This window comes from Rhinoderma darwinii, chromosome 3 (genome assembly GCF_050947455.1).
Source record: "Rhinoderma darwinii isolate aRhiDar2 chromosome 3, aRhiDar2.hap1, whole genome shotgun sequence".
In the NCBI taxonomy this organism is placed as follows: domain Eukaryota; kingdom Metazoa; phylum Chordata; class Amphibia; order Anura; family Rhinodermatidae; genus Rhinoderma; species Rhinoderma darwinii.
The window spans coordinates 323,008,040-323,021,945 of NC_134689.1; the positions used below are offsets into that span (position 1 = coordinate 323,008,040).

The 13,906-nt window shown below is 42.9% G+C and overlaps 1 protein-coding gene across 3 annotated transcripts in view; it reads left to right on the plus strand.

The window, feature by feature from the left end:
* The window catches only part of ANKDD1A (ankyrin repeat and death domain containing 1A), a 71,716-nt gene that overhangs the window by 38,558 nt on the left and 19,252 nt on the right, over positions 1 to 13,906 (plus strand). The gene's annotated exons all lie outside the window — the stretch shown is intronic.

A 13,906-nucleotide genomic window follows, 5' to 3' on the forward strand; every position in this document is an offset into this window, starting at 1 on the left:
ATGATGTTAAGCAGCAAGCTTTCAAGGCTACTTCGCTCTCTTCATCAGGCATGGCGACAATCTGCAGAAAGCATGCATATGGACAAAAGAGCAGAGACCTGGTGTAATAACTGGTCATTAAAGACAAGCAGAACAGAATGAGCTTGGAGAGTTAAATACTTAGAGGGGTTGTCTACGACCGGACAACTAATGACCTATCCCCTATCTGCTTCCGACTCCAACTACTGCCTACCTTTCAAAACATCCGTCAGCCAGAGTGGCGGATCGGTGCGGGGTCCAAGTGACAGACCCGCACCAATCATATACTGATGACCTATCCTGAGGATAGGTCATCAGTTGTCCAATTTTTCTCTTCTTTTTTTTATTCGCTCATTCCAAAAGCCGGAACATTTTTTATTTTTCTGTGAACAAAGCCATAAGAGGGCTTGTTTTTGTAGGACGAATTATATATTTTATTTTGTGGTGTACTACTTTTACAAAGCTAAATCAATTTTGGTAGAAAAAAAAAAAGTTATGGCTCCAAATATGGCAACACAAATTATTTTTTTTTTTTTTTTTTATCGATGGAGCGGTGTGAGGGCTTGTTTTTTGCAGGGTTCGCTTTCATTGGTACTATTTTGGGATAAATACGACTTTTTGATCACATTTTGGGGGAAGTGAGGTGACGAAAAAACAGCAATGCTGTGAAAAGTTTCATACAGTGTGCACCTGGCGGGTTAAATAACGTGATATTTTACTAGTTCAGACTTTTGCGGACATGGCATTACCAATTATGTTGGCAATGTGTACACTTTTTTAATTGCTTACATAATTTTTAACGAAAAATGGGAAAAGGGGGTGTTTAAAATATATATAAAACAATTAAAATAAAAGTTCTAAACATTTTTTTGTGCAGGGTATACTTTACTATGCGATTGTTTGCTCATGCAATACACTGCAATACTTATATGTTGCAGTATATTGCCTTTATCAGTGCTCTACTATTAGGGTATGTTCACACAGGGTATGTTTAAACGCCCCGAAAAACGGCTGAAAATACGGGGGCTGACCGCCTCCAAACATCTGCCCATTGATTTCAATGGGAAAAACGGCGTACTGTTTACGCGGCCGTTTTTTGGTAGCACAGATCAGATGTAACTGTATGTTGGATGTCGCTAAAGAGTAAGGCTACATTCACACGAGCATATCAGATTCACGAGCGTGAAAAACGCATGTAAATCTGGTCCGTATGTGTTGTGTTATGCATCAGTGTGCTCTGCGTGTGGCATGTGCTTTTCACGCACTCGCAAAGCACATCTATTTATTTTTTTTTTTCCTGAAACTAATTGATGCTCAAATCATGCTCCGCACACGGATGTGCATCTGTGTGCGTTGCGTGCTTTTCACACACCCATTGACTTCAATGGGCGCGTAGGTGCATGAAAATGCACCAATATAGGATAAGCAGTGAGTTTCACGCAGCGGACTCTCGCTGCGTGAAAATTCACGCATGTGTGAACGGCCCCATTGAAATCAATGGGGTTGTGTGCTGTTCGTGATTTGCACTCGTGTGAATGGGCCCTTAATTAATTTACAGATAAGCTGTATGAATGTTTTATGGCCCCAAATTGATGTTCGATATGTCTGGTGCTGTAGCAGAATATCACTGTTCGGTGGGGGTCAGGGACATCGTATGAGTGACCGTGCAAGAAAAAATGCATTTGTGAGACAGACATACATAGGCAATTTAATTTGTAAATTATATCCTTTTTACAGTCTAGCCGGAATTGAAATACATTTACTGCATCCAAGGGACATTAATGCATGAATAATGGCAATTTCCAATGCCATATTGATAACTAGGGTAATTTCCCATGGGGCAGTACTAGTGCAGGAGAAGGAATACAGTGGTAATAGAAAAAGAAACGGCACTTGGAATTAGGTACCGATTTTAATTGGTCCGATTTTCCCCACTGCAAGAACCATGCAGCACTGCGACTGTTGGGAATGTTGTGATTTCGGGGGAAAAAAAGCAGCATTCACTTTCAGCAGCTCTGCTTGATTAGGATTTCATGACATTCACAACAGTGAAACATCTGACCATTGCAGTTTACTGCAGCGAGAAAACCGCAGCCACATGTTTGAATGTTGCGAACAATTGTGGACTGCTGAATGAGAACAATATAGTTGTTGTAGGCTGCGACCCTGCCGCTAACGCTATTGTATAGGCAGTGCTCATTGAGAACTGGGTATACACAGATCAAGAAATAATGAACAGTAAAAAAAAAAAAAAAAAGTTGCTGCCTCTGCTGGGTGCTCGGCTGTCTGACATCTGGGCACCTAACCTGTGCTGGCGCAGTTGCAATTCTATGTACAGAGCCCCTTAATGGTCGTCATGAAAACGTGTATGGGTGGTCACTAAAGGGGTTCTCTGTGCATTATATATTGATGGCCTATGAAGGATTGGTCATCAATATCACACTGGTGGGGTCCGTCTCCCGGCACCCCTGCCGATCAGCTGACTGAAGGGGCCTGGGCATTCGTTGTCATGGCCTCTTGAGTGTTTACCAGACACAGTGCTGTACACATTGGTAGTAGTTGTGCTGGGATTGTAGCTAAGACTGCAATCTCAGGCACAGCTGCTCCGGATGTGTACAGCACTGTCTGGTAAACACTCGAGAGGCTATGGCGATGCATCGTGGTCCTGTCAATCAGCTGATAGTGGTGGTTGCCAGGAGTCTGACTCCCACTGATCTGATATTAATGAACTATCCTGTAACCACTGTGAGAGGTTATAACCGGTCAGGTTCCGGACAGACCTGTTTTGAATGGCTATTATGCCCAGTGATCTCACACCTCCAGCTATTTTATTGGCAATGTGATTGTTTTGGAAACACATTCTTTTATTGTGAGAAGAAACATCAGCCGGTGTTGACTGCAGTGCTACAGAGAACGTGTCGACGCACCTCGTCCTGCTAATAGTTCCGTCTTTTTAGGGTGAATTGACACGTGGCAGATCGGTTGCAGAAATTTCTGCTATTGACCCGTTCATCTGAATCCGTAAATCTAAAAATTTAGAGTGGGATTGGATAGAACAATATTTGGGCCATCACACCATACAGTATTTCAGGAGAGGAGTCTGATATGCAACTTAGAGAAAGAGTTGGAAGTAAAGGGGGCAGCATATCTGTATTTTATGTCACTTTTATATTGATACAGTTGCTCCGGTAGTGGTAGGAATGCTGATAACCTAGGTCAGCCTGCAAGGTCTTATCTGCACCAGTGTATGTAATATGGTTTAAAGAGTTCATTTGCGCCTTTGACTTATAAGGAAGCCGCGTGACTTTTAGAAAATGTTCGTGAAATGTTTGTCATGGTTCCTTATAAACACTAGAATTGAATGTATAGAAACATCTCTGTGCAATAGGTAAATGTTTAACTCTATGAACTTGGAATAGGCAAAAGTATGTGCTTGTTAAATAATAACTCTGCCAGGAGTCTCTGCGGTCAACTAAATAAACATAATTGTATCCACTGCCTGTGGAATATGGAGTAAGTAATTGATTATATATGGACTGTTTTTAAGTGGTTAGTACTACATATCTATTAAAGATTAGTCCTCAAAGGGGTTAACATTTAATGACAGTCACAAGGTGACAAGCCTATCTTACTTTGCTGCACAATGTCTCCCTAGCACATAACTTAATAATTGTCCCTCAGCCTCCACCTATTGTTACATAATTAGTACAGTTGAAAAAAGACACGTGTCCATCAAATTCAACCATGGGATGGGAAAACGGAAGGGAAACATTTCTACACATTGACATAGGAGCTAATATTTTTTAGTTATAGGAAATGATCTAAGCCTTTTTTAAAGCCATCTACTGTCCCTGCTGTGACCAGCTCCTGCGGTGACTATTCCATAGATTCACAGTAAAGAAGGCTTGTCGCCTCTGCAGGTTGAACCTTTTTGTCTCAAGACGAAGGGAGTGCCCCTTTGTTTTTTGAGGGGGTTTTACATGGAACAGGATTTCACCATATTTTTTTGTATGTGCCATTCATATATTTATATAAGTTAATCATGTCCCCCCTTAGGCCCCATGCACACGAACGTGTTTTTGCGGCCGCAATTCCCCCGAAAATCCACGGGGGAATTGCGGCCCCATTCTTTTCGGCCATGCACACGACCGTAGTTTTTACGGTCCGTGCATGGCCCGGGAACCCGCACCGCAGAAAGAATGGGCATGTCCTATTACGGACATCTAATGCGGTCCGGGCTCATTGAAAACAATGACGGCGGCCATGTGCATGTCCCGCGATTTGCGGGCGGCCTGCGGCTGACAGTCCGCAGCCGACCGTCCCGAAAATCTCGGCCGTGCACACGGCTACGGTCGTGTGCATGAGGCCTAAGTCGTCTTTTTTCAAGGCTAAATAGGTTTAGTTCTTTTAATCTTTCCTCCTAACTTAGATTCTCCATGCCCCTTATTAGCTTCATTGCTCTTCTTTGTATTTTTTCCAACTCCAGGACATCCTTTCTATGAACTGGAGCCCAGAACTGAACTGCATATTCTAGATGAGGCCTCACTAATGCTTTGTAAAGTGGTAATATTCTATCCCTGTCCCGTGAGTCCATGCCTCTTTTAATACACGACAATATCCTGCTGGCCTTTGAAGCAGCTGATTGACACTGCATGCTGTTATTTAGTTTATGATTTACAAGTACACCCAGATCCTTCTCAACAAGTGAATCCCTGAGTGTAGCGCCCCCTAGGACATATGATGCCTGCAGGTTGTTCGTACCCAGATGCATAACTTTACATTTATCTACATTAAACCTCATTTGCCAAGTGGATACCCAAACACTTAGTGTGTCCAAATCAGCTGGTAATTTACGAACATCTTCCATAGACTGAACATTACTACATAGCTTGGTGTCATCTGCAAAAATAGAAATAGTGCTATTAATCCCATCCGCTATCCTATGAATAAATTTTAATATATGTTGGCCGAACCCACCAATTTTGATGGGTCCGACCAACCATCTAATGTGTATGGGGGTATGCCTAGGTTGGTGAGAGAAGGATTAGGCATGTTGGATTTTAATAAGTCTCTGCCAGAGGTGTCTTGTAGCTGCTTATTCCCCTCTCCCCGGTGAGCACACCTCTGACTTTCTTTCCTTCAGATTTACGCCTGATGTCTTTCTTGCCGGACTCTCTGATGTTGAATACACAAGGCACCTTTTGGACATTACCATATAAATACTTAATTCAGGCATTGAAAATTAATCAGACCGTATTGGTGTTTTCAACATTAACAATGAGCCAGACTGCAAAGCATAGTAACCCTTGAACGACCGCCAATACCAATTTTCCAACAGCACCGCCTTTTTACTATTGCTGCAGAATAAATCCTGCACAGGTGTCCCATGCCGACCCTGGTGCGGATGCGTGGCCATCTTAGATTCCAATCTAATTGCCAAGATTGGATGAACCTCCAATATTAGCTGTTGATTGTCCTGGTTAACTGACCGTGGCATGATTAAATTTGTCTCCCCAGTTAGATCAGGTCTCCATGCTTCCTTGTGACGTGATTGGGGACTGGGAATCCCCTGTGCAGTCAGCACTGTGGACCTAGAACAGACCCACGGCTGTCTGTATCCTCATCCTGTTAGGGAGCGCAAAGTGTTTTGCCAGCAACATCCATAGTTTTATACGAACATCAAATATAATGTATTAGCGTTATTTAGTATTTAAAAAACCATACACACTTATACTGTAATGGCCTGAAGATTTTAACAGGTTATTTAGTGTACACACTGAAGGGGCTAAAAAATAAAACAAAAAAACAATGGTTAAATTGCTTTTTTCTGTATCCTCCCTGCAAAATAAATAGTGAAATTACACACTAGATGTGTCCTCCTCTACTTTCTTTCTAAGGCAATGTTCACTTCTGCGGCAGAGGCTCCACTAGGAACCGCTTTCACATATCCATTCAAAAATGGCAAAAAAATGGGGCAGCATGAATTATTTTGTCTGGTAAAACGATGGACAGCATGACAGAAACCTTATGGAATCCATTTATAGTCAATGGTTTCTGTCGTGCGCAATTGGTATTTTCATTGTTCTGCTCCTATGACGAAGCTTCGCAACAGAAACACCTAACGCAGATGTGAACGAAGCCTTAATCTGACATAACCCGAGATGTATGGTGCGAGATGTTTAACAAACGTAAAAAAAATTGTATACCTCTAATGCCTTCGAGGGATGCCATCCGTTGTCTATAGACTCCAATGTTTAAAAAAAATAACTTATGCATCACAACCATGCAGTAAAAAACGTATACGTTAAACTAGGGCTGGGCAATTATGACCTAAATATAAATCACGATAAATTGAACATTTGACCTCTAACGATTATTTAGGACATGCCCCTTTTAGCATGCCACGCCCCCTATTTGCATGCTACACTATTGAATTAATATTTATCCCCTGAGCTTGTTGTATACTACTGATTATAATATACCCCCTGACACTGCCCACACACAGTATAATGCCCCATAACTGTCCTCCACATAGTATAATGCCCCCATAACGGCCCTCCCCACAGTATAATGCCCATTTAGCTGCCTCTACATATTCTAATCCCCCCCCCCCTTAACTGACTTCAACGCAGTATAATGCCCCTATAACTGCCCACGCGCTGTCTAATGCCCCCACAGCGAACCCCAATAGTGCCTGATTATATAATAATATACAGGGTGGGCCATTTATATGGATACACCTAAATAAAATGGGAATGGTTGGTGATATTAACTTCCTGTTTGTGGCACATTAGTATATGGGAGGGGGGAAACTTTTCAAGCTGGGTGTTGACCATGGCGGCCAATTTGAAGTCGGCCATTTTGTATCCAACTTTAGGTTTTTTCAATGGGAAGAGGGTCATGTGTCACATCAAACTTATCGAGAATTTCACAAGAAAAACAATGGTGTGCTTGGTTTTAACGTTACTTTATTCTTTCATGAGTTATTTACAAGTTTCTGACCACTTATAAAATGTGTTCAAAGTGCTGCCCATTGTGTTGGATTGTCAATGCAACCCTATTCTCCCACTCTTCACACACTGATAGCAACACCGCAGAAGAAATGCCTCCCGATCTGACCCCCTTAGACTTTTATCTTTGGGGTCATCTGAAGGCAATTGTCTATGCTGTGAAGATACGAGATGTGCAGCAACTGAAACTACGGATACTGGAAGCCTGTGCTAGCATTTCTTCTGCGGTGTTGCTATCAGTGTGTGAAGAGTGGGAGAAGAGGGTTGCATTGAAAATCCAACACAATGGGCAGCACTTTGAACACATTTTATAAGTGGTCAGAAACTTGTAAATAACTCATGAAAGAATAAAGTAACGTTAAAACCAAGCACACCATTGTTTTTCTTGTGAAATTCTCAATAAGTTTGATGTGTCATATGACCCTCTTCCCATTGAAAAAACTAAAGTTGGATACAAAATGGCCGACTTCAAAATGGCCGCCATGGTCAACACCCAGCTTGAAAAGTTTCCCCCCTCCCATATACTAATGTGCCACAAACAGGAAGTTAATATCACCAACCATTCCCATTTTATTTAGGTGTATCCATATAAATGGCCCACCCTGTACATACTCGCCTAACCCCGTTATAACCTCAGTGGATAAAAATGACGTTAATAATGAACCATTGTGAAGTTCAATGTGATATTATTTTATTGTTGCATGTGATATTTCATTGGTTTTCTTCCAAATGGCCCAGTTCTTCCCTTAATTTTTCTCTGCTTGACTGGAGATTATTACTTTCATTAATACTCTATAAAATTTGTGAGGTCAATCCCTAATAATGCTTTAACTTTAGCGTCTGTGAATTTTTGAGACACCATAGGAGTCTCCTTATAAGTTTCAAAACTTCTGTTATAAAACTACTATAGATGGAAAATGTGGCTGTCTGTCTCGCTGTCTGTCTCGCTGTCTGTCTCGCTGTCTGTCTCGCTGTCTGTCTCGCTGTCTGTCTCTGTCTCATATATATACTAGAGTGAGGTTTTGTTTTTATTTCTGCTTTTCTATAGAACAGGCTTGCCATTGGATATGATTTATAAGGGGTTCTATTAGGTTTCCCAGATTCCAATAAGTTTTGAAATTCATAGATTTTAACTACAGAAAGTTACTCAAGAATTGCATGAACCCATGGGATCCTTACTCATGCTGTTAAATATACACTACCGTTCAAAAGTTTGGGGTCACCCAGACCATTTTGTGTTTTCCATGAGTTGCAAAATGACTAGAAAATATAGTCAAGACATTGACAAGGTTAGAAATAATGATTTTTATTTGAAACAATAATTTTCTCCTTCAAACTTTGCTTTCGTCAAATAATGCTCCATTTGCAGCAATTACAGCATTGCAGACCTTTGGCATTCTAGCTGTTAATTTGCTGAGGTAATCGGTAGAAATTTCACCCCATGCTTCCAGAAGGCCCTCCCACAAGTTGGATTGGCTTGATGGGCACTTCTTGCGTACCATACGGTCAAGCTGCTCCCACATCAGCTGTATGGGGTTGAGATCTGGTGACTGCGCTGGCCACTCCATTACAGATAGCATACCAGCTGCCGGCTTCTTCCCTAAATAGTTCTTGCATAATTTGGAGGTGTGCTTTGGGTCATTGTCCTGTTGTAGGATGAAATTGGCTCCAATCAAGCGCTGTCCACAGGGTATGGCGTTGCAAAATAGAGTGATAGCCTTCCTTATTCAAAATCCCTTTTACCTTGTACAAATCTCCCACTTTACCAGCACCAAAGCAACCCCAGACCATCACATTACCTCCACCATGCTTGACAGATGGCGTCAGGCACTCTTCCAGCATCTTTTCAGTTGTTCTGCGTCTCACAAATGTTCTTCTGTGTGATCCAAACACCTCAAACTTCGATTCGTCTGTCCATAACACTTTTTTCCAATTTTCCTCTGTCCAATGTCTGTGTGCTTTTGCCCATATTAATCTTTTCCTTTTATTAGCCAGTCTCAGATATGGCTTTTTCTTTGCCACTCTGCCCTGAAGGCCAGCATCCCGGAGTCGCCCCTTCACTGTAGACGTTGACACTGGCGTTTTGCGGGTACTATTTAATGAAGCTGCCAGTTGAGGACCTGTGAGGCGTCTATTTCTCAAACTAGAGACTCTAATGTACTTGTCTTGTTGCTCAGTTGTGCAGCGGGGCCTCCCACTTCTCTTTCTACTCTGGTTAGAGCCTGTTTGTGCTGTCCTCTGAAGGGAGTAGTACACACCGTTGTAGGAAATCTTCAGTTTCTTGGCAATTTCTCGCATGGAATAGCCTTAATTTCTAAGAACAAGAATAGACTGTCAAATTTCACATGAAAGCTCTCTTTTTCTAGCCATTTTGAGAGTTTAATCGAACCCACAAATGTAATGCTCCAGATTCTCAACTAGCTCAAAGGTAGGTCAGTTTTATAGCTCCTCTAAACAGAAAAACTGTTTACAGCGGTGCTAACATTGCACAACGGTTTTCAAGTGTTTTCTAATCATCCATTAGCCTTCTAACACAGTTAGCAAACACAATGTACCATTAGAACACTGGAGTGATGGTTGCTGGAAATGGGCCTCTATACACCTGTGTATTTCTGATTAATTTAATGTTCATTGAAAAAAAACTGTGCTTTTCTTTCAAAAATAAGGAAATTTCTAAGTGACCCTAAACTTTTGAACGGTAGTGTATAAGTTGGCTAGTCAGGAAGTACATCTGCCAATCCCCCTCCATCCATTGGATATGTAGTTTGACTGTACTTTATCCTTGGTTCAGGGGCGTAACTAGGAAAGACTGGGCCCCATAGCAGACTCTTCACAGTTGCCCCCCCCCCACCCAGGTGCCACAAACGGCCCCCCTTATACATAGTGCCCCTTGTAGAATGTGCCATACAGACCCCTGTAGAGTGCTATACAGCCCCGCCTATAGACAGTGTCACACCGCATTTGTAGATAGGGCCACCACCTCCCCCTGTAGATATCGCCATAAAGCCCCCCTGTATTTACCACTAAACAGCTCCCACTGTATATAGAGCCACACAGCCCCCCTCCCTTGTATATAGTGCCACACAGTCCCCCCTTAGTAGATGGTGCCACACACAAACACCTGTAGATTGCGCCACACACAGCCCCCTGTAGATAGTGCCACGCAGCTCCCCTTGTGTATAGTGCCACGCAGCTCCCCTTGTGTATAGTGCCACGCAGCTCCCCCTTGTGTATAGTGCCACGCAGCTCCCCCTTGTGTCTAGTGCCACAAGGCAATGGCGCATCCGAGAAAGTTGTATCAGCCAGGGGGATGTCAATCAAACATGGAAAGGTGGGTTTGAAAGCAGGACAATGTGACTCTTCAGGATAGCGGCACCGCACCATGACCCTTTAATGAGTAATTGGCATATAATGTGCGCAGTTTTTAAAGTGGATTTTAAAGATTTTGCTACATCTGAAAAAAAATACATTTGGAAATATTGTCAGGTCATGTATTACCGTATGGTGGCGGTTCATGGGGTTAAAACTACCAGACAGGTTCCCATGAAATATACAATGAATTGAGAACAATTCCATCTGCCCTGCAATTTTGTTATTATAAATATATCCTATATAATTACAGCTCCAGAACCAAGCTCATACATATACAGTACCACAACCAAGCTCAGTACATAAATACAGCACCAGAACCAAGCTCAGTACATACATACAGCACTAGAACCAAGCTCCGTACATAAATACAGCACCAGAACAAAGCTCAGTACATATATACAACACCAGATACAGCTCAATTTAGTGCAAACCCTGCCGTATAGGTTTATACAGCGTAAAACTACTGCTTCCAGCATGGCCCGAACAATAGTAAGGATATGCGGTTTCACACAAAATGATCATACCACCCATCATCTAGCTGCAGATCATACAGTCACTACAGTATTGATTAGAAGCAGAATAAACATTTACATTAAGTGACTCACCATTAACGTCTCAGATTCTTGTTCTTTTCTTCTCCCTCCGGTCCAGACCTCTATGATGGATTTCAACCGGCCATGACCCATTTCTGCAGTTTTACGCTCAGATATCTTCAGCTTCTCACTTTTAAAATATTTCTGCACCTATAAAAAAAGTTAAAATTCTCAACACCTCTAAATATAATAAAGCGCCATACACTGCACCACTAACTATAATAGCGCCATACACTGTCCCACACACACACACCGTGCCCCCTGTTGATAGTGCCCCCATAGTCCCCTGTATATAGTGTCCCTCAGAGAGCCTCTGTAGATAGTGCCCCACATACAGCCCTCTGTAGGTAGTGCTGGCATATGGACTCCAGAGCTGCAAGGCAATAGTGCTAACCACTGAGACACCGTGCTGCCCTACATATAGCTTCTCCTATAGATAGTGCTCCACATATAGCCCACCTCTGTAGACAGTGCCCTACAGATAGCCCCCCTGTAGCTAGTGCCCCACAGGTAACCCACCCCTGTATATATTGTCCCACATATAGCCCACCCCAATAGATAGTGCCCTACAAATATCTCCCCTATAGATAGTGCTCTACATAGAGCCCAACCCTGTATATAGTGTCCCACATATAGCCCCCCCTGTATATAGTGGCTCACATCCTCACTTATAGACCCTTCCCCTGTATATTGTGCCCCCACTGTAGCTAACGCCACTCAGCTTTGTTAAAAAAAATATATATATTTTCATACTCACCCTGATCCCGTTCCCACGCTGTCCGGTGGCAATGCAGATCTGCTCTCTTCTGAGCAGGTCTGCTAGAGCTGAACGAAACAAGCGGTGCATCGTTTAAAGGTGCTGATTGGCAGGGCAGAATGACGTCAATCAGCGCCTTTCAAGCACGGAAGCGCCGCGATGACTTCATTGCGCCGCTATCATCGTTGAAAGGCGCTGATTGGCGGGGCAAAATGCCTCGCCAATCAGCATAATTGTAAGGCGCTGAATGGTCTGGCACGGAATGTGCCCTGCCATTCAGCGCTAATACATGTATTTGTCCCAAGTTCGACATTTATCATCTATTCATAGGATAAATTATCAGTATTGCAGAAAAGCATGTAGCAGAAAAAAAAATACTGGATTAAGGGCATGCTATGGATTTTTTTTATTTTGATGAATGTCCACTCTGTGGCGGATTTGCCATGGATTTTCATTGTGGATTTCACCCTTGGCAATGCATAGGGTAAAGTCCATAGCAAAATCTGCATGTAACACATGAGGATTTTGTTGCGGATTCTGTAGTGAATTTGCTTTAAATACTACAACGGAAAAAGTCTGCAGTGCGTGGACAATAGCTGGCTGTACAAATTAGATGTCGGTCAACCATCTAATGTTTACGGCGGCGTCCCAACAGTCCCCCAACGGCAGATGTTGGGGCCGAGCAGGAACTTCTAGATTACCCGCTCCTTTTGTTAGTTAGAGGATGAGCTGTTGCCAGAGTCTAGCAGCGGCTTTCTCCTTATTGTAAAAACATGCACGCTTGGCCAAGCGGACCTGTGTATAGGTGGAGTCGGGAGGAATAGCTGTTGGCCGAACGATCATACAGCCGACAGTGGTCTAAAGTTTATGGCCAGCATTAGACTTCCATATTCTGCAGAGTTCTATAAGGTAAAAGTATCAAGTCTGAGCGTCTTCTCTAAGTATCTAATGGAACAAGGTGTTCAGCCGCAGGGGATCTAATGTAGACAGTTAATGAAAATAGAGTTCCCATTTAAAGATTTAACATCATTATAGGAGTGTTCAGAAATCAATTTAATATTTAGTTTAATTAAAATAATTTTCACAAGATTGATTAATGTTGATAAACCGCCAGGTCAGGAGTACTCTCTGACACTTCTTTTCTTTTTCATTTTTTTTTTTTGGTCAGGTATTGAGATTATACCCTGGAGATCTGAGCAGTTTATAGCATTTCTATGATTATAATGTTCATATTGCTTAATGCATGACAAAAATGCATATATATCTGTGTAATGTAAATCTCTTCACAGAATCATTGTTAGTGCCAGTAGATGGAATCACCATTATCGATTAATAAAGTATTTGACCAGGGGTGTAGCTAAAGGCTCATGGGCCCGGGTGCAAGAATTTAGCTTGGGCCCCCTACGCCTCCCCAATACCACCATCACCAGACCCCTGCGTGCGCCTATGCCCAACCGCCTTGCCCAACATCCCCCATAGTATAATGCCCCCACACAGTATAATGCTCCCATAGCTGCCCCCACACAGTATAAAGTCCCCATAGCTGCCCCATACAGTTTAATGCCCCCCATAACTGCCCCATACTGTATAATGCTCCCCATATCAGCCCCCACCGTATAATGCCCCACGTAGCTGCCCCCATACAGTATAATGCCCCCCATATCAGCTCCCCATACAGTATAATGCTCCCCAAACAGTATAATGCCCCCATATGTGCATAATCGAAAAATAACACAATTACTTACCTATCCACTTTCCCAGGCCGGGTGGAGGATCCTTCGCCTCCTCCGGTGTGTGCTGTGAGTGACTCGGTGCAGACCGGTGCGATGATGTCGCTACATCGCGCCTGCCTGCGTCGAGCCGCTCAGGGCACAGTGAATGCTGTCATCCGTCAGCTCCTTGCTCCAGCAATGAATGGAACTGGGACCTCAGTTCGAACGCGACCCACAGTTTGTAATGTATTGTATTGGGAAGTTTGCGGTGGAGAGAGGAGGGGGGGTTGTAATTTAACGTGCCCCCCCCCTCTCCACTGCAAACACAGACAGCACAATAAAACACAATACATTACAAGACAACACAATACAATACATTACATTACAATACAGACTCTGCAGCTCACCTGGAGTCCTGGCTGGAACCAGGATGTGCCAGCTTTC